At 50.0% G+C, this 18110-nt stretch overlaps 1 protein-coding gene and 1 long non-coding RNA gene across 15 annotated transcripts in view; one reads left to right on the plus strand and one right to left on the minus strand.

Annotated features, from left to right (window-relative positions):
• Positions 1-18110, minus strand: part of DLGAP2 (DLG associated protein 2) — an 823185-nt gene that overhangs the window by 653559 nt on the left and 151516 nt on the right. The window contains exon 1 of one of the 12 annotated variants that reach the window (XM_070253528.1): positions 4013-4640. The exons of 10 other annotated variants lie outside the window; for them this stretch is intronic. The gene's annotated coding sequence lies outside the window, so the exon portion shown is untranslated. Of the gene's footprint in view, positions 1-4012; positions 4641-18110 lie in introns of those variants that run through there. One more of the 12 variants, XM_070253527.1, reaches the window with a different exon arrangement.
• LOC111770952 (uncharacterized) overlaps positions 4718-18110 on the plus strand; it is a 76625-nt gene continuing 63232 nt past the window's right edge. For 2 of the 3 annotated variants that reach the window (XR_002804449.2, XR_002804450.2), the window contains exon 1: positions 4721-5937. This is a non-coding gene — a long non-coding RNA (uncharacterized lncRNA). Of the gene's footprint in view, positions 5938-18110 lie in introns of all 3 variants that reach the window. The other variant, XR_002804451.2, reaches the window with a different exon arrangement.

Below are 18110 nucleotides of genomic sequence, written 5' to 3' on the forward strand. Positions count from 1 at the left end.
CCAAGAGCCCCCAGGCACCACCATTCTACTCCCCTGGAGCCAAGTCCTCAGCACAGTCCTGCTTTCCTCTTCCAAACCCACGTTCAGTCCGTCACCTGCTCAGCAAACCCTCAAAACAGAGTCAGAATCCGACCACGTCTCATCGGCCCACCACTGCCCACCCCAGTCAGCACCTCTCACCTCACCTCAATTAGTTCAACATCCTCCTGACTGTCTCTCCGCTTTCATTCTCACCTGCTTCCGATCTATTCTTCATACTGCAACCAAAACGGTGCTTTTAAATCACAAGTCACAGTAAGCCATTCTTCTGCCCAAAATGCTCTGATGACCCCTCAGAGCACTTAGTCCTCAAAGGCCCAAAAGGATGTGGCTGAGCAACTCATCTCCGCCATACTCAAAAGCTCCAGCTGTTCCAGCCCTGTGCAGCTCCCGCACCCGCCAGGCACACCCCAGGGCCTTGGAACGTGCTTCTTTGCGCTCTGCTGGAAAGCTCTGTCCAGGACACCGTCACAGACAGCTCGCTTCAGACCCTCGCCCCAGGCGGCCTCGTCAGGGAGACATCCTTCGATCAATGACAACCGCACCGCTCCCCATCCCTTCTTCTGCTTTGCATAGTCCCTCACGGTATTTACACGGCCCGGCGGTACACCTCGCTGGTCTGCCTTCCATCTGCCCAGCTGGGACAGAAGCCCTGTGGAGCCAGCCTCTCTCTGTCGGGTTCACTGTCGTATCCCTGTCCCCAGGGCCACCATCACAGGCCCTGAATAAATGTCTGTTGAAGTAATTGGAGTAAAACATACGTGAGGGGTTCTCAAACACTTCCGTGGATCCACAGCCCTTTTAACAAACACAGTCCATGGAAGGATCCATCAGACAAAGCGGACAGGAGGGACCGGCTGTGTCCCGGGTGGGGTCCAACGTGGGGAGGCCAGTCCCTCTGCCCCCGCAGTCCTGGGGGAGCCAGCTGTGCCTTCCATGATCAGGTGAAGGCTGGAGGCCTGATCTGCACGGTCAGGGCACCACGGCTGTGGACACACCATGGATAAAGGACCTACGGTTATCTCGGCCCCCTGCCGGCCTCAGACTGGGATGGTCACGCCGAGCGCACGACTTTCATCATCTGATTCCATCTCTGCAGCAGCTTTGTGAGGCACGCAGTCACCTCCCCACTTTAAAGGCGAAGAGACGGAGGCACCGAGAAGTTAACTGACTTGCTCCAGGCTGCACAGCACGAGCAAAGCCAGCACGGACTTCAGCAGCCACGCTCTTCTCTGCGGGAACTAAGCCGGTCTGGCTGACGGCTTCTCGTCAAATGCCACCGACAATGCGGCTGGGAATGCTCTATGAAACATGGACACCAGCCTCACTCCCAGCTCCTTGGCAACGGCCCACAGAAGTGTGCTGACCCCGCTGACGTTTCCCTGATGCCGACATCCCGGGTGACAGGGGAGCGGTGGGTGGGCTACGGCCTGGCACCGCCCAGCAACAGCAGCCTCGTGCCCCCGGGGGAGAGGCAGGAGGGATGGGCCACGTCCCGTGTGGGCACAGCACCTGCCCAGAGCCGGGCTCTGCAAACGCTTCCCAGAAGAACCATGGTCAGTAGGGGCACAGACAGACACACAGACTCGAGGGCAGCTGGACTCTGTGGGGAATTACAGCGTCCACTGCAAGGGCCGGACTTCCTGCCCACGGCCCCGGGCCAACGCCTGTGGAACGTCCTTGCCCAAGACCCGGACCAGAACCTCCTCCTTCACGACACATTCCTCCCACTTTTCTGCTCTAACAAGGATGCACATTGTTCCACCTACTTAATTAAATTTACGCGCAGTGCAAGGAAACGGAGCACAGACCACGGGAACTGACATAAACCACGGCTCACGCTCATGCCATCCAACGCCTGGGCTCCATTAAAACAACACCTTCCTTCTTCCGCGTTGTCCACGAGCTTGTCTTCCTTTCCACCGAATGGAGGAAACGTCGTGTTAGTCGGGATTCTCCAGAGAAACAGAACCAGCTGGACGAGAGGATCTACACAGCATGTGTGTGTATATGTACATGCATGTGCACATATATGTACGTACACACGCACGGAGCGAGGAGCCTCAGTCTCTGTAACCGCGGGAGCCAGAGCCTCTTGGCTATTGTGAATCACGCTGCTGTGAACACGGGGCACAAGCACCTGCCTGAGCCCCTGCTGTCAATTCTCTGGGGTTTACACCCAGAGGTGGAATTGCCGGATCATGTGGTGGTTCTATTTTTAATTTGTTGGGAGCCCCCGTTCTGTTTTCCACAGCGGCTGAACCATTTCACATTCCCAGCAACAGTGCCCAGGGCTCGCTTCCCCACATCCTCGCCAGCACTTGCTGTTTTCTGTTTTTTGACACCAGGCGTCCTCATGGGTGAGAGGCAGCCTTTGCCAGGACTGTCACTCAAACGCACGTTTACGTCCGACCACACGAAAGCACAGTGCTCCCCCCACCCAAGTCCAGCCGCACAGTCAGCCGAGAGCTTGAGGACGCCCCCTCCCCACTCTCTACCTCTGGTCCCGTCGTGGAAACTTCCAGATGCTTCCACAGTCCTTCCCCGACTCCTGGGCTGACTGCAATACTCTGATACTTTTCACTGCAGAATATATTTTAGAATTCCCTCTGCAATGCAACTCTTCCATTTCAAGCCCCTTATTTATCATTTCTATTAGCTATTCCCAGCCTTTCGCCACCTACTATGTGCTCCCCAGATCAGCCACCTTCTGAAGGCCCCAGACCCCAAGGCCGGCCTCCACATCTGCCTGGAGACAGAGGGGTGCCTTGTGCCCCCACGGATAAGGGCTCCACTCCCCGCGGCCCCGGCAGCTGCTTCATCTGGGGTGAGAGAGAAGGACCGTGTTCTCAAGCCCCCACCTCCCCAGCATCAGCTGCTGCCCGTCCACCCAGGCACTGAGCCCAGACAGGAGGGGCCGTCCTGGAGGCCTCTCTGACCCGCACGCTCCTCACTGTTGCTGCCCATTTACATTCTCTACCCGCCTGACCTTTGGACGTTCTCTGTTTCTCAATCCCCACCCGCCAGCAACCTTTCTTCCTCTTTTCTGTCCACTGAGCACCAGCATTTTTCCAAATTAAGCTTAAATAAAACACCCTCCTTGACGTGTTCAAGCCAGATGGGTCACCTTTAACTTTCAAAAGCTGCCGCCTACTGCAGTGCCCCAAACTGTGTCCCCTAACTGGAGCGCAGCCGCCTTGGGGACGCGAATGTGTCCTCTCACACCTCCGTTCCTCGAGGCAAGCGTCATCACACTGGAAGAGAAGTCCCCTCTTTCTGTCACGAATGTTTGAAGAGCGCCTGCAGGTGGAGGGAGCAACGCCAAACCCTGAGCGCCGGTCCCACAGGAGCACGGGAGAGGGGACACAGACCTGCAGACCCCGGACACTACGGACACCCCCAGGAGGAGGAGGACGGAGGGGAGGGAGCAGATGGCCCAGGGCGGTGTGCCGGCCGGGTGGGTCAGGAAACGCCCAGAGGTCACCCCGGGTGCACAGCCACAGTGCCAGGAAGAACAGTGAGAGCACCACGCCCTCGAGTGAAGGCGCAGAAGGAAGGGACAGGAGACTCGGGGTGGAGACAGGCTCTGCGTGGGCACCGGGTGGAGCGTCCACAAACAGCAGACGGCCAGGCCCTTGGAGACACGGGGAGGGCGGGTTACGAGGGCCCACAGGCTGTGCTGGAGTCTCGCTCCGTCCCGCAGCAATGGAGAAGCTCTGAAGAAATCCGCAAGGAAATGCCGGCGTCAGATTTGCACCTGAGCGCTGTACCTCCGAGAGGAGAGCAGAGGACAGAGCAGAGGGAAGACAAACCTTACCAGTTGTAAGACTGGCGGCATGTCAGTCAAATGATGAAAGACCAACTTACTGCAGTGATGGAGGAGAGGAGATGCATTCAAGGGGCCAGAGAAGAAAAACGATCACAAACGGGCTGAGTAGACACAGAGGACAGGAGAGAACCAAAGACAACTCACATTTCTAATTTTCCTCTAGGCTGAAACTGTTTCCCAAATTATATCCCCGGGGGGAAAGAGTGTCATGATCAAAGCAGCTGAGGAAACAGAGTCTTACATCCTCCTCTCGGTGACGGACAGCCACAATCAGCATATTAAGGACTCCACAAAGTCCTGCAGGAAAAATGCTGCTCCAGTACGGGGCGAGCGTGCGGTGTGTGTTTTGCTCTTGGTTAAACTTAGCTTTTCTTAAATGCCCAAGGATCGGTATTCTAAACTTCTGTGCAGCCAAGAGATGGAGTCCAGGTGGTCTTCACAACCGTCCCCTGGGGGCTCCGCCCGCTTACTCAGAGGGCAACGAATCTTTATCCTCCAAACGGTGCCCAGGAGACTCAGCCACAGCGACTCTGGGAAAGCGAAACGCGACAGCCCCGAGCGGCTGCAAGGGGAGAGCAGCGACCCCGGGAGGGACGTGGCAGGCAGAGGTCGCCAGACGGGAGAAACAGTTTCCGCTCAGGCCACAGACAGACAGCCGTTCTTCTCCAAGAGAGCAGAGTCTAACGCAGCCTGTCAACACCGCACGCAGGGCTCACAAAATCAGCCGGCAACCCAGCCACGACACACAGCACGGAGACCACGCGGCTCGTTCGCAGGGTGCCATCGGCCTCCGTTCCCGCGAGATCCACAGCCGCGGCTTCAACCAACCACGGATCACGCACGTCCTGCGTCACCATCTGCGGTCGGTTGAATCCGCGGAGGCGGGACTCGCGGATACAGAGCCTGCAGCTGTGCGGCCAACTGAGGGGCCTGAGCGTCCGTGGTTTGGGCATCGATGCCCCGTGGGTACCAGCGATGACTGTCTAAAGGAGGGAGCAGACCTTAGCAGTGTCATCTGTAAAACTCAACACACAGCATTAATTCCGAATACTTATTCACATAGACACTGACGTGGAGACAGACGGAGAGCCACGCAGAAGGAACAAGCGCTGGGGCCACAGAGAAAAGAACCAGGAAACTCGGCGCGCCACGGAGAGGGTGAAGCACGACCAGGACCACCCTCGCTTGCAGGGACGCCCACGTGCTCTGGCAAGGAGCGAAGTGAACGAAGCCAGGGTCTCCTTCAGCGTCTCATTCACACACAGGGACACTGAGGTTGACTGCACAGTAAAAATACACGGGTATACATGTACGTGTGCAGGTGCGAGCACGTGTGCGTGTACATATAAATACACAATCGTGTACGTACGTAGGCAGGTATTTCTCATTCAAAGTACCTTTGACTGTTTATCCACTTCTCCATGAAGGCACCATTTCAAGTGTTACAGAGACACGTCTGCACCGGGGGCTGTTCCCCGACTCCTGACACCAAGATCTCAGTGCCCACAACGTGCACACGCCACCAGCGCCCATCTCCCTGTAAACGCGACTGGTTCGTGCTCTGAGCCTGCGCACGGCGGAACCCAAACATTTCCGAACGAACAAAGTCGGCCGGCGGAGGGCCGGGGACTAATATCTTTTCAGTTACATTTCAGTTTATTCCCCAGGAATGAAAGTCGCAGAGTGTCCGTTACCAATAAACAGGGAGATAAGGACAAACGATGTGCTCTTTTAAATTTATTTCTCCTCGGGTATTAAGCTGTTTCAACTGCAATTTTGTTTCCAAAATATAACAATCTGAGAAATATGAACCGAAGAGGAACCAGAATCTCTGCTAAAATATCCTACAACCAGCCAAATTACAGGGGACACACGTCTTCCACACAACTGAGGGGTCAATGAGGTCCACACCTGCAGATCCAGCGCCACCCGGAGAGAGCTTCACAGCTCAAAGACAGACTGTCACTCTTCTGAAAAGTAAACATCCCTATCCTAGCTTTTACAACTTTGCTGAATTGTTTTAAAAAGAAATATTCTACTTTAAAATATGTAAGATTCCATTTATTACGGTAAGTCACATTGCATGTAATTTTTGCAGGTTCTTGTGAATCTCACTGTAGCTCTGCAAAACGGAGGCCGATCTCACTCATTTATTCCACCGCGTGCGGAGCACCTGCCGAGCGAGGGCAGGTCGGGGATAAAAGCTGCGTCCCATCAGAGGGGAGGTGGTGCTCCCAGCTACAGAGTAACTCGCAGCAGCTCAGCCACGGGTGAGGAGGGAGGAATCGCTCAGAGGCAGTCGCAGCTGCGCTGGGCCGAGCGAGCAGGCGCCAGCCCGGCAGAGAGGGAGGGGACGCTGTTCTCGGCAGAGCCCCCGTGGGTGGGGTCTCAGCAGCGCCGCCTGGACTGTGGGGTGCACACAGATGGGACAGTCACCAAGGACAGTCCCAGGGGTGAGTCTGGACACTGTCCTGGGAACCACTGACGGGGTCTCACACAAAACACGGCTGGGGTCTCAGACACGCATCCGAGAGGAGAGTCTGGCAGCAGAGCGCACGAGGGGCTGGTGGGAAGGATGCTGGGAGCAAGCAGATCGGTGAGGAGGACATGGTAATAATCGGCTCAAAAGGAGTAAAATGAGGGAGCAAGCCTGACGGGACGAGGTCAGAGGGAGTGGAAGGACGAGGCGCTGAGAACACAGGTGGACAGCAGATCCACCGACGAAGGACATGCCCACCCCCCAAACAGAGCAAAGGAGGAAAGAAGAAGAGCAGTCACACAACTCAGAGGAGCCAGGGGCAGGCGGGGACAGCGTTTCCTGACGACCTCTGTGCTTCTGTGTAACATAGGAGAGCTTGCTGGTTGCCCCAGACTCAAAGCGGAGACCGTTTGGGGTTTCCATGTTGTTTCTTAATCAGCGTCCACTGCACGGTGACAAGGTTTTCTGAGCAGCAGCCATCTCCTCCGGGTGTCGAGTCGGGAAGATCCGTTATGGAATCGTCCACACTTGGAACTTCACTAAGTAGGAAAATGACAGACTTGGGGGAGGAGGGTTTGGGGGGGCGGTGGCAGAAGTAACTAAACAACAGATTCCCCAGGGCTGGCTCCTCAGGAACCACACCCAAGACAAGGGATGCAGAGAAGGACATCAGAGGCGCCCAGGGACTGGGTCCTGAGTCAGAGAGAAAGTGCCTCCCAAGCCAAGCATGGCTGTTCCTGGAGCACAGCCCCACAGGAGGCAGGTGAGCGCTGATGGACAAAATCGCAATGTTTGTTGATCGCACGGCCACACACTTAGATCCCCACCCTGCTCCTCAAGCAGAGCCTGTTGTTTTGGTGAACACTCCAACAGAACACCTGCCCCTCACAGGACGATGACGTAACTGGTCTCGACAGAGTACTGCTGGGGGAGCAGAGAGCGCTCTTCCCCCCAGTGGCTGGGGGAAACAGTCATGTTCCTCTGGACTGGTTCTTGTACCTCAGCAAAGGCACTGGTCAGACCCAAAGGGAAACACCCAACTTCCCTCTCCGATCCAGTAAAATCTGTCCAGTTAGCATCTGTGCAAAGGGAAAAACTGAAAAGTTAAAATAATGGACATAATTGAGGTTTCAACACATAACCTAGCCAGCTTTGGTCAGTAAGGACCCTGGAAGCCCCCTCAATATATTCACTTTAGGTTTATTGAGGAATAATTGACAAATAAAGTTGCAACATATTTAAAGTGAACAATGTGATGATTTAATACACGTACACATCGTGAAATCATCGCCACAATCAAGTCGATGAACACATCCACCCCCCACACAGTTCACTCGGGAGTGTGTGAGTGTGAGCGTGTGTGTGTTTGCATGCGTGCACACACGCTGAGAGTGCGTGAGATCTTCCCTCAGCAACTTCCACATATACGATCGAGTCGTGTTAACTGCGGTCACCAGGCTGTGCATCAATCCCTGGAACTTACTGAAAATCTGTGCCCTTTGACTGACAACTCCCCACTTCCCCAGCCCCCAGCCCCCAGCCCCCGGAAACCACCATTCCACTCTGTGTTTTTATGACATAAGATTTTTTTTTTAGATTCCACATTTCCACCTACAAGTGATACCATAGAGTATCTGTCTTTCTCTGTCTGCATATTTCACTTAGAATAATGTCTGCCAGGTTCATCCATGTTGTCACAAATGGCAGGTTTCCTTCTTTTATATGTGAATGTACACCTCACATTTTCTTTATCCACCTGTCAGTGGACGCTTCGGTTGTTTCCAAATCTTGGCTCTTGTGACTAATACAGTGAACGTGTGGGTGCAGAGACCTCTTTCAAGATATCGATGTCATCTCCTTTGGATATATATCCAGAGGTGGGGTTGCTGGGTCATATGGTAGTTCTATTTTTAATTTTTTGAGGGATTTCCATACTGGCTGTACCAATCTGCACTCCCACCAACAGTGTACAAAAGTTTCCTTTTTCCAACAAATAATCTGATTAAAAAGTAGTCAAAGGACCTGAACAGACATGTTTCCAAAGAAGACACACAGATGGCCAACAGGCACATGAAAAGATGCTCAACAGCCCTGATCACCAGGGAAATGCGGATCAAAACCACAGTGAGACACTGCCTCACACCTGTCAGAATCGCTGTTCTCAAAGAGACAAGAGATAAGTGCTGGTGAGGATGTGGAGAAATGGAAACCCCTCAATCCAGCCTTAGACCAGCACACCATCAATCCTGGACTCCATACACCATCAGCATGATGAGATCAAGAGTGTGATCCTGGGGGCTGGCCCTGTGGCGTGGTGGTTATGCCTGACATGCTCTGCTTTGGCAGCCTGGGTTCGCAGGTTCGGATCCTGGGTGCAGAACCACACCACTAGTCAAGCCATGCTGTGGTGGCGTCCCACATACAAAATAGAGGAGGACTGGCACAGAGGTTAGCTCAGGGCTAATCTTCCTCAAGCAAAAAAAGAGGAAGATTGGCAACAGATGTTAGCTCAGAGCAAATCTTCTTCACCAAAAAAAAACAAAAAACAAAAAAAGAGTTTGAATCCTGAGCCCAGTTAATAACAACTGTTGGCTGATAAGTCTAGAACTACAGTGTATGGGACTCTCCCCCATACGTCCTAACTATAAATCCTAACACGCTTTCCTGCAAACACTCTCTCTCTCTTCCCAGCGGCTGCATGAGCCTTGTGATTGCTCCCCGTGCCCTCTGACCCACAGCCTCAATGACCTCCTCAGAAGGAAGAGCAAAGCCATGCACAGGAACTCTGAACTTCGCACTAAACAGACCAGGGGTCCCTCTGATTTCTCTTCATTTGGAGACGCGTCCATGTAGCTGAAGCTGAAGCCCCGACTGTTCCCCATCCCACGCTCTCCTTAAAGGGTTTGCTTCTATTATTTTCGCATCTCTGTCACATGTGGAACCCGCCCCCCCACCACTGACCTTTCCACACGAGCATCTCAACACGCTCCAATTTCTCCCATCATTAAACAGGAGACCCACAGCTGGCACCAGAGCACAAGGACCGCCACTGCCGATTCCCCTGAAAGTGGGGAAAATTACAACAAAACAAAACCACCATTTACAGCCTCTGGAAATGGTCCTGAGGCAAACAGCAAGTGGAGAAATGTCTATTTAAGAAAATCTGAAAATTTGGTGAAAAAGGTGAAAGTCTGTGGCATTTGAACCAAAACCGATTCCTCCTGCCTCCCTCCCAGCACTCAGGACGGCCACAGCCAACAACAGGCCACTCACTCCCTAGCCGTTCTCCGGGGGCGGGGGCGTGGGGGAGGCTCTGCAGGGACTCACACGCTGCCCCCTGGGCCCGTGGCTGAGGCCAAGCCCCGGTGAACGCGGTGGAGAGCCACAGGCCCCCTCCACCCACTGAGGTCCCTCACACGGCACAGTCTCTCCCTGAGTGCAGCACAGAGAACAGTGGGACACCCATCACCCCGCCCGGCACATGATGTGGTGACTCCAGGCCAGGACAGGAAGCTGAGGAAACCCCAGGCTGCTGCCACCCCACCAAGCGCTCAGCTCCCAGAGCGGGGTACCACTCAAAGAGAAGCTCACGTGGTCCCCACCCCCTGCTCCAGAGCCCTGGCTCAGAGACTGCACACAGCGGAGAAGCCAACGCTTCCAACTGCTTCACTGGCAACAGAGCACAGAGAACTTTCACACCCAAGGGAGCCCCCAAAACTAGTGGAGGTTGAGGTGAAAGGTGACGGGGAGGAGATCCGGACACAGGGAGAACTGGGGAGGAGGAGGCGGGAGGAGCCCACTCAGGTCAGATCAACAATCAAAAAGGGGCCAGAAACTTCTCCTGATCCAGAACATGAAGTGAGTTTGAAACGGGCTCAACACAAGGTTGACGTGAGGGAAGCCACATTGTAGAGAATAAAGCTATCTTGTAGCTTTGAATGACCCCTGACTGACTAACCCCACTGGATGTGCCCCCTCCAGGAGATTCACCTTCTCTGTAGATTCTAGGACTCCTGCTTGTGCATATACCTCCCAGCTGTGATAAGACAGTAACTTCGTTCTTTTGAGTTCCTTAGGAATGTGGTGACCCCCGAACAGAGAGTCTGTGCTGACAGCCGTCATCAGTGACGACTGAAGATCTGGTGTGGCCACTCCCAGTCTGTAACACCTGAGAGTCAATATTCCTAACGCTCCCCTACAGCCCACTGGCCTCTGTAACTGCTTCAAGATTCTGTGTACCCCGTAAGATGGTTCTTTAGGATGCTGGTACCCCCATCTTGCGATTTGCTAGCTTATCGCTTAATAAATGCCCTTCTCTGCCACCGTCTTGCCTCTTGATTGGCTTCTGTCTCACACTGAGCAGATCATGCCCTTTGTGGGGTAACAAGTTCGCTCACCCGCTGCGCAGAAGCCAATCTGTGACACCAGGTGCAGTGGAAGAAAGTAGGAATTTTATTATTGCACAGCACTGAGCAAGGAGCAGGGGCAGCTAACGCTGAAATCCCAAACTCCCTGAAAAGCTAAAAGGAAGGGTTTTTACTTGAGGTTTGAGGTAGGGGAGGGGGAGCACACGGCCTCACTGGTCAGAGCTTTTCCACCAGGCTGTTTGGTCTTGAGACTATTTGCAGGGAGGAGGAGGAAATAAGGAATCCAGGTGGCTGTCCTTGGTTGTCTTCCTCCATGGGGGATGGTAGATTCTGGAGCCAGGAAGCCAAGGAGTAAACAGGGAGAGTGCTTTGGTTTTCACCCCATACACGCTGGGTTCAATGTAGGGAAACCAGTATCAGGGCCGGTATCACTCCCTCCAGGGAACTGAAATTTGACCGGATTCATCTGTAGAGCAACTGATGCTCCAGGGCCCAGCTGAAAACTAAGGACAATCTTCCCAAGAGTCATGGAGTTTACCAGATGGAGGTGGATGGGAAAGAGAGGGAGGAAGCCCTGCAAGCCCACGGCATCCCAGGGGAGGTGGGCACACCCATGGTTGTGTCTGCCTGAGAAGCGGCACCCAACCCTTAACACTGGGAGTGGGGTGCAGGATGCACTTCCCTAACATGGTCCAGCCAGTCACCAAACAAATAAGCAAATAACAGCAATGAGCCCTGGGACTAAAACGAAGCCACAACTTATAAAAATAATTATAAATTCTCAACAGAATAGGATTAGAAGAAAACTTCCTCAACCTGATAAAGGACATCCACAAAAACACCCACAGCAACATCATACTTGACGGTGGAGGACCAGACGCCGTCTGCCTCAGATCAGGGACAGACAAGGACGTGGGCTCTCAGCGCTCCCATGCATCACTGTGCTGGGGTCCTGGCCAGGCGATCGGGGGATGAAAGAAAGAAGAGGCACCCAGACTGGAAAGGAAGGAGTGAAACTACCTCTGTTTGCTGATGACATGGTCTTGTATATGAAAAGTTCTGAGAAATCCATTAAAAACAATTAGAACTAATATATGAGTTCAGCAGGTTGAAGGATACAAGATCAACATAAAAAGTCAATTGTAATCCTATCCACTTGAACAATCTTAAAATAAAACCAAGGAAACAATGACAAATACAACTGCATCAAAAAGAATAAAATACTTAAGAATAAATTTAACAAAAGAAGTGAAAAACTTACACTCTGAAAACTATAAAACACTGCTGAAAGAAATCAAGATCTAAGCAAATGAACAGACACCCGTGTTCACAGATCAGGACTCAACTTTGTTGAGGTGGCAGTGCTCCCAAACGGACTGACAGATTCAACACAATCCCCATCAGAAGCCCAACCCTCTTCGCTACAGAAATTAACGAGGTGATTCTGACAATCGTACGGAATCACAAGAGACCCAGAAGAGTGAAAACAATCTTGAAAAAGGACAACAAAGTTAAAGGACTCACAGTTGGATTCCAAAACTTACTACACAGCAGTGTGGTGCTGGCCCAAGAACAAATCAGTGTATCTACTTCATGATCAACTGATTTCCAACAAGCACACCAAGACCACCAGACGAGCAAAGAAGAGACTTCCGGAGAGATGGTGCTGGGACACCTGGACAGCCACACGTGAAAGAACGACGTGGGAGTCTAACCTCATAGCACACACAAAAATTAACTCAAAATGGATAAAAGACGTATATAAGAGCCAACACTATAAAACTCTCAGAGGAAAACACAGTGGTAAAATTTCATGACTTCCAATTTGGCGATGAAATGATGATGTAAGAGGTCTGGAGAGAGAAGACGGGGACAGTGGCACAGAAACGTGAATGTACTTAATGCCACTGAGCTCTACACTTAAAAAGGGTTAAAATGGTAAATTTGGGGGGCTGGCCCCATGGCCTAGTGATTATTCAACACGCTCGGCTTCAGCGGCCCAGGTTTGGATCCCAGGCACAGACCTACGCCACCCGTCTGCACTGTGGCTGCGGCCCACACACAAAATAGAGGAAGACTGGCACAGATGTTAGCTCAGGGCAAATCTTCCTCAGCAAAAAAAAAAAGTCAAAAAGAAAAGGTAAATTTTACATTATGTATATTTTTCCACAACCATAAAAATTTTTTAATTTTTAAAACATTTTAAAAATAAACAGAAAATTTCACAAGGAATGAAGTTCTGATACATGCTACAAGATGGATGAACTCAATGTTGAAAACATTACACTAAATGAAAAAAATCCAGTCAGCAAAGACCACATGTCACATGATTCCATTCATATGAAACACCCCGAACAGGGAAATCTACAGACACAACGTAGAACGGGGGTGCCTGGGCTGAGGTAGGGCACAGGAGGATGGGGGATGACAGCTAAAGAGCACAGCATTTCTTTTTAGCATGAGGAAAACATTCTAAAATTCACTGTGGTGACGTGTATATACTAAAAATCATTGGATTGTACACTTTAAACGGGTGAATTGTGTGGAGTGTGAATTACATCTGAATAAACCTATTTTTTTTTTAACGAGACAAAAACTTTCCTTGGGTAGAAGGAAAGTTTGGACGTAGTTAAAAGTGTGAGTGTATGTTTCTTCACATTTCTTAATAGTTCTTGCTTTGAAATTGAATAATCAAGAAACAGAGACTTCAATATATTATTTAAAACAAAATTTAAACAGTAGAATAAATTTCTTCTAAATTTATGGGGAAGAATGAAAAGAAATTACACAAAATATGCACAGCATAGAGCAAAGTACGTAACTTTTTAAAAAGTTTTTAAGCCATAATATAAACTTAAGAATAGCACAAATAAGTTATACTAAACAGGATAAAATTGCCCAGAAAGAGAAAGACTCAGATTGTTTCAAAAATAAAATCCAATTCTCAAGTCTCCAAAATACACAGGCAGACAGGAACTGAGATGCTATGACAGAGCATCGTTGGGTTCAAGGAAAACTGTCAAGAAGAGGAAGACGATATCATAATGGATAAACAGCAGAAGTCGTAGTCGGTCATGAATCCAAATGTGCTGAAACGGCTAAAGCGAAAATTATAGAATCTGTAAGAAGAAAGTCAACAAAAACGCAGTAGGAAACAACATCCACCTGCCGTCTCAGGTAACACCAAGTAGGGTGTGAAGACTCCAATACTAACAAAGACGACTTCAAAGATAATCAAATAAATGGAGCAGCACGCACGGCTGTGTGGTAGATGGTCTCAAAGTGCCAGCTCCTCCTGACTTTATCTGGGAATCCAAAACAATCCCGATCATAATTCCACAGTGATTCTTGGGAACTTGAAACACGATTTTAAAGTTTATCTGGATGAATAAACGTGTGGAGACGTGAAGAGGGGATTACCCTGTCAGACATTACAAACTATTCGTAAGACAGTATGACGTTGCTACAGCAACAGAAGAAAAGAAAAATGCAGAAACAAACCAAAGTACACACGGAAATTCAGTGCACAATAAAGGTCCATCTAAACTCGATTAAGAATTGGATGAAAGATGGATTAATCAATTAATTTAGGTGTGGACAATCGGACAGCCATTGGAAGGAAAACACGGTGGGTCCGAGCATTGGTCTGTGATCTGAATAGGTCTGAGGCCGTGAGAGACCCTGCTTCTGTGGGAAGGGAGCACCAGGCATCCATGGCATGGGTGGAAAAATCACTTAAATTATCACAAGCAGACGCTACAACCTGGTGCCAGCAAAAGGAAAGGCTGGCGGTGACTCTGGATTTGCTGCCACGGAACATTTAGGGGAAATAATGGGGTCGTTTGGTTGCTTCTGTTTATTCTGAAGAATTAGAGGAAAGAAAACGCTGAGCCCGGATTTGACATTCTGCTGCCATCACGCATTTCTGAACTGGGGAAACAGCCAGAGGTGGTCACGGGGACCTGCTGGGCCTACCACATCGTGCTTCTCAGATTCCACAGAGCTCTGCCCACACGGCCACATGGGAAACAGAACTCCCAGACCCCAGGCCCACCCCACAGCCGCATCTCTTTTCTTCCCACCCCTCATCACTAACATCTGAAGGCACAGGACAAGAACACACATGGAGACCCACATCCCACGGCAGGGGCTCATTAAGTGTGCCGCAACGTGGCGGATGCTTCTGGAAATCTTTCACAGAGAAGCAACAGGCAAAAATGTCAGATAATGGGCTGAATTGGGGCAAGGACAAAGAAAAGAAAAATAGAGACTGAAGATGTGCTGTGAAGAAAAAACCACGGAGACTGTTGACAGACTAGAAAGTGAGTGGGGAGCAGCAAGTTCCATTAACACAGACAGGCCGGTGTATGTAACGGGCAGCTGAGTTTTCAGGGCAGCAGGAGAGACGGTGAATGCGACAAATTCGAGGCGCGGTCAGTGCACCCCAGCAAAGAGGGCTGGTGCCGGAAGAGAGGCCAGAGTGGAAGGCATGAATTTACAGACATCATCTGCTTGGAAGGAATAACTGAAGCTGTAAAAGAAGACGACAGCTCCCAGAGCCTGTCAAGGGAGAAACACGGATTACAAACCCTGAAAAATGTCCACTTCTGGGGCAAGATTGACAAGAAACAGCCATAGAAGAAGGAAAATTAGGGTAATGTTGTGCCAGAGAAGCCAGAGAGAAAATTCTAAGAGAGCAATAGTTTTGTAGATACAAAATGGTCAAGTGTATAATGAAGAATGGAAAGAGGACCTAGAATTGGACTTTTAACATCAAATGATTGTCTGTAAATTAGTCGTGACAGCTTTCTCACTCCTTCCCTCACCCTCTGCGTTCCTGAAGGGACCACCGTAGCCTCATTCTCCAGTCCTTCACAAGCTCCCTTTTGGGGAGCAGTCAAGCTGTTGGGAGCATGTCACACCCAGCAGGGCGCCCAGCAGGGGTCACTCGATCATTATTAGGCGCCACTGTATCCAGAGTGACCCAGAGCCCGGGGAGCAGTCTTTCAAACTGAGCAGTTCCTGGTCCCTAAATGTTCCAGCTACGATGCAAGATGACACGTGCATATTCATTATGAAGATGAAGGAGTCTTCCATTTTTCTTATTAGGATTATTAAGTTCAACTTTATCCAGCCACTAGCCTGGGAGCAGACATGAGGTCTTGGGGTCATTAAAAAGTCTGAGCTTGAGATGTGTTTTCTTTTTAGTGATTCGCGATGACTGCCTATCACTTTCCACAGAGTAAAATTAAGAAACATCTACTTACTTACTGGACATTCAAGCTCTCAGACTACAAGTACAAACGGAATTTTCTTTTGCGAAAAGAGAAAATACGCTCCATCACCTCAGCTGGAGGTGAGGAACTGTTGAAGAAATCCACCGGGACACAGAATTGGGGCGGTGGCATCACTTCTCTGAGGGAAGAAGCGTGGGCACACTGGGACGAAGTAACCCGACTTCAGTGCATGGTCTGCGGCTCCTCTGCGGGCGTTAAAGGAAGGAGAGTCGACATAAGAGAAAGGCTCCGTGACTCCCAACCTCACAGGAACTGTCTAGGGTGGCTGATTGGTAACAAAGGGGAAAATAATAAATTGGCTCAAAATTATGCAAAGCTTTGCATATGCAATAAAAGTGAAGAGAAGAGAGATAAGAGTTAAGGCCTTAAAGGGGGGAGATGAGCAAAGCTGGTTGCAGGTTGCGATGGACCAAAAATACCAGGAGACATGATGACAGAAAACCACACAACACTGCACATCCACGCCATTTCTAAACCACCCGACATTCCAGTCTCCAGCTATTTGCTCTCCAGGACTTCTTGATCTGTGATGGCATTAGACAGAAGAGGGGCAAACTGTCCATAGGGTGTGCAGCTCTGAGAAGGTGGGAGTGAATATGTATCAGATCCACCAAAACCTATACGTTCCACTTCCTTCAAAGTGTTACACCCTCAGGAGAACAGCAAATACTCAAAGAGGCTGACACTCATTAAAATGTTTCTGGAGCTCTTCTTTAAAACCATCTTCAGAAACTCAAGCACATTTTTTGGATTATCCATGGCAGTGACAAATCTTCATCCTCTCCAGCTGCTTTGATCTGAGGTCAGCGCTGGGCAGTGCCGGTCCCAGAGCTGTGACATGGTCACGTGTTCCACACCTCGGTGTAGCCTCTTCACGGGGAGATGTTTTCACGAGTGTTTCATAAAATGACAAAGACGGCTCGCTCTTCTGTAGATAAATCTCTTATGGATTCACAGTTACTAGATTTTCTGAATCAAAAATGAGAACAGGAATATATGGTCTTCCAAGTACCAGCAAACACACGTAGACAATGAAACAATGTCTGGAAGAGAGAGTCCCAGAGACAAGTGGGACCAACAGCAACTCTGATACAAGGCAGAGCTCACCGGCACCTAACGGGTGATAACCACGTGGTTATGCAACAGCATATATGATTCCTTAAGACAAACAAAACAAGAGTCTCAAGAATAAATAAAAACAATTCTCTTTCCCTTTTATGCCCTTTCTCATCCTATCCTTAAGGTTAATTATACCAGCTTAGATATAAATATTCAAGGGAAAAAAAGTGAAAACATTTTTAAATAGCTAAAAATAAAGCATATAACCATAATTTATAAGTATTTACATTTGAAGCAATGAATGCACGATTGAGGGAGTGATGAGAAAGTTTTTTTTTTGAGGAAGATTAGCCCTGAGCTAACTGCTGCCAATCTTCCTCATTTTTTTTCTGAGGAAGACTGGCCCTGAGCTAACATCCATGCCCATCTTCATCCACTTTATATGTGGGACACCTGCCACAGCATGGCTTGCCAAGTGGTGCAACGTCTGCACCCCGGATCCGAACGAGTGAACCCCGAGCTGCCGAAGCGGAACGTGCGCACTTAACCACTGCACCACCGGGCTGGCCCGGAGAAATTTTTTAAATAACATTTACAATGTTGAACTATCTTTTCAGATGTTAAACTTTTTCAAAAAGAGTATAAAACTGGTACAATTGTGGGGGCCAGCCCCATGGCCTTGTGGTTAAGTCAGCCTGCTCCACTTCAGCAGCCTGGGTTCAGTTCCCCGGTGCAGACCTACACCGCTCATCAGCAGCCATGCTGTGGTGGCATCTCTGGCACAGATGTTAGCTCAGGGAAAATCTTCCTCACCATAAAAAAAAAAAAACTGGTATAACTGTCACAAGAAAGCTGAGTAAATATGTTCACAATAAATGCTTGAGTGGAATACAAAATATACCACTTAAATAATACTAGGTTCATGTCCTAGAATTTTATTTGAAACAGATTTACTCAAAGCTTCATTTCCCCAACCGGAAACTAACAAGAACAGGGATTACACACTGAGAAATCTGAGACAGCCACCCCAACATACAGTA

This window comes from Equus caballus, chromosome 27 (assembly GCF_041296265.1).
Source record: "Equus caballus isolate H_3958 breed thoroughbred chromosome 27, TB-T2T, whole genome shotgun sequence".
NCBI classification, from domain to species: Eukaryota; Metazoa; Chordata; class Mammalia; order Perissodactyla; family Equidae; genus Equus; species Equus caballus.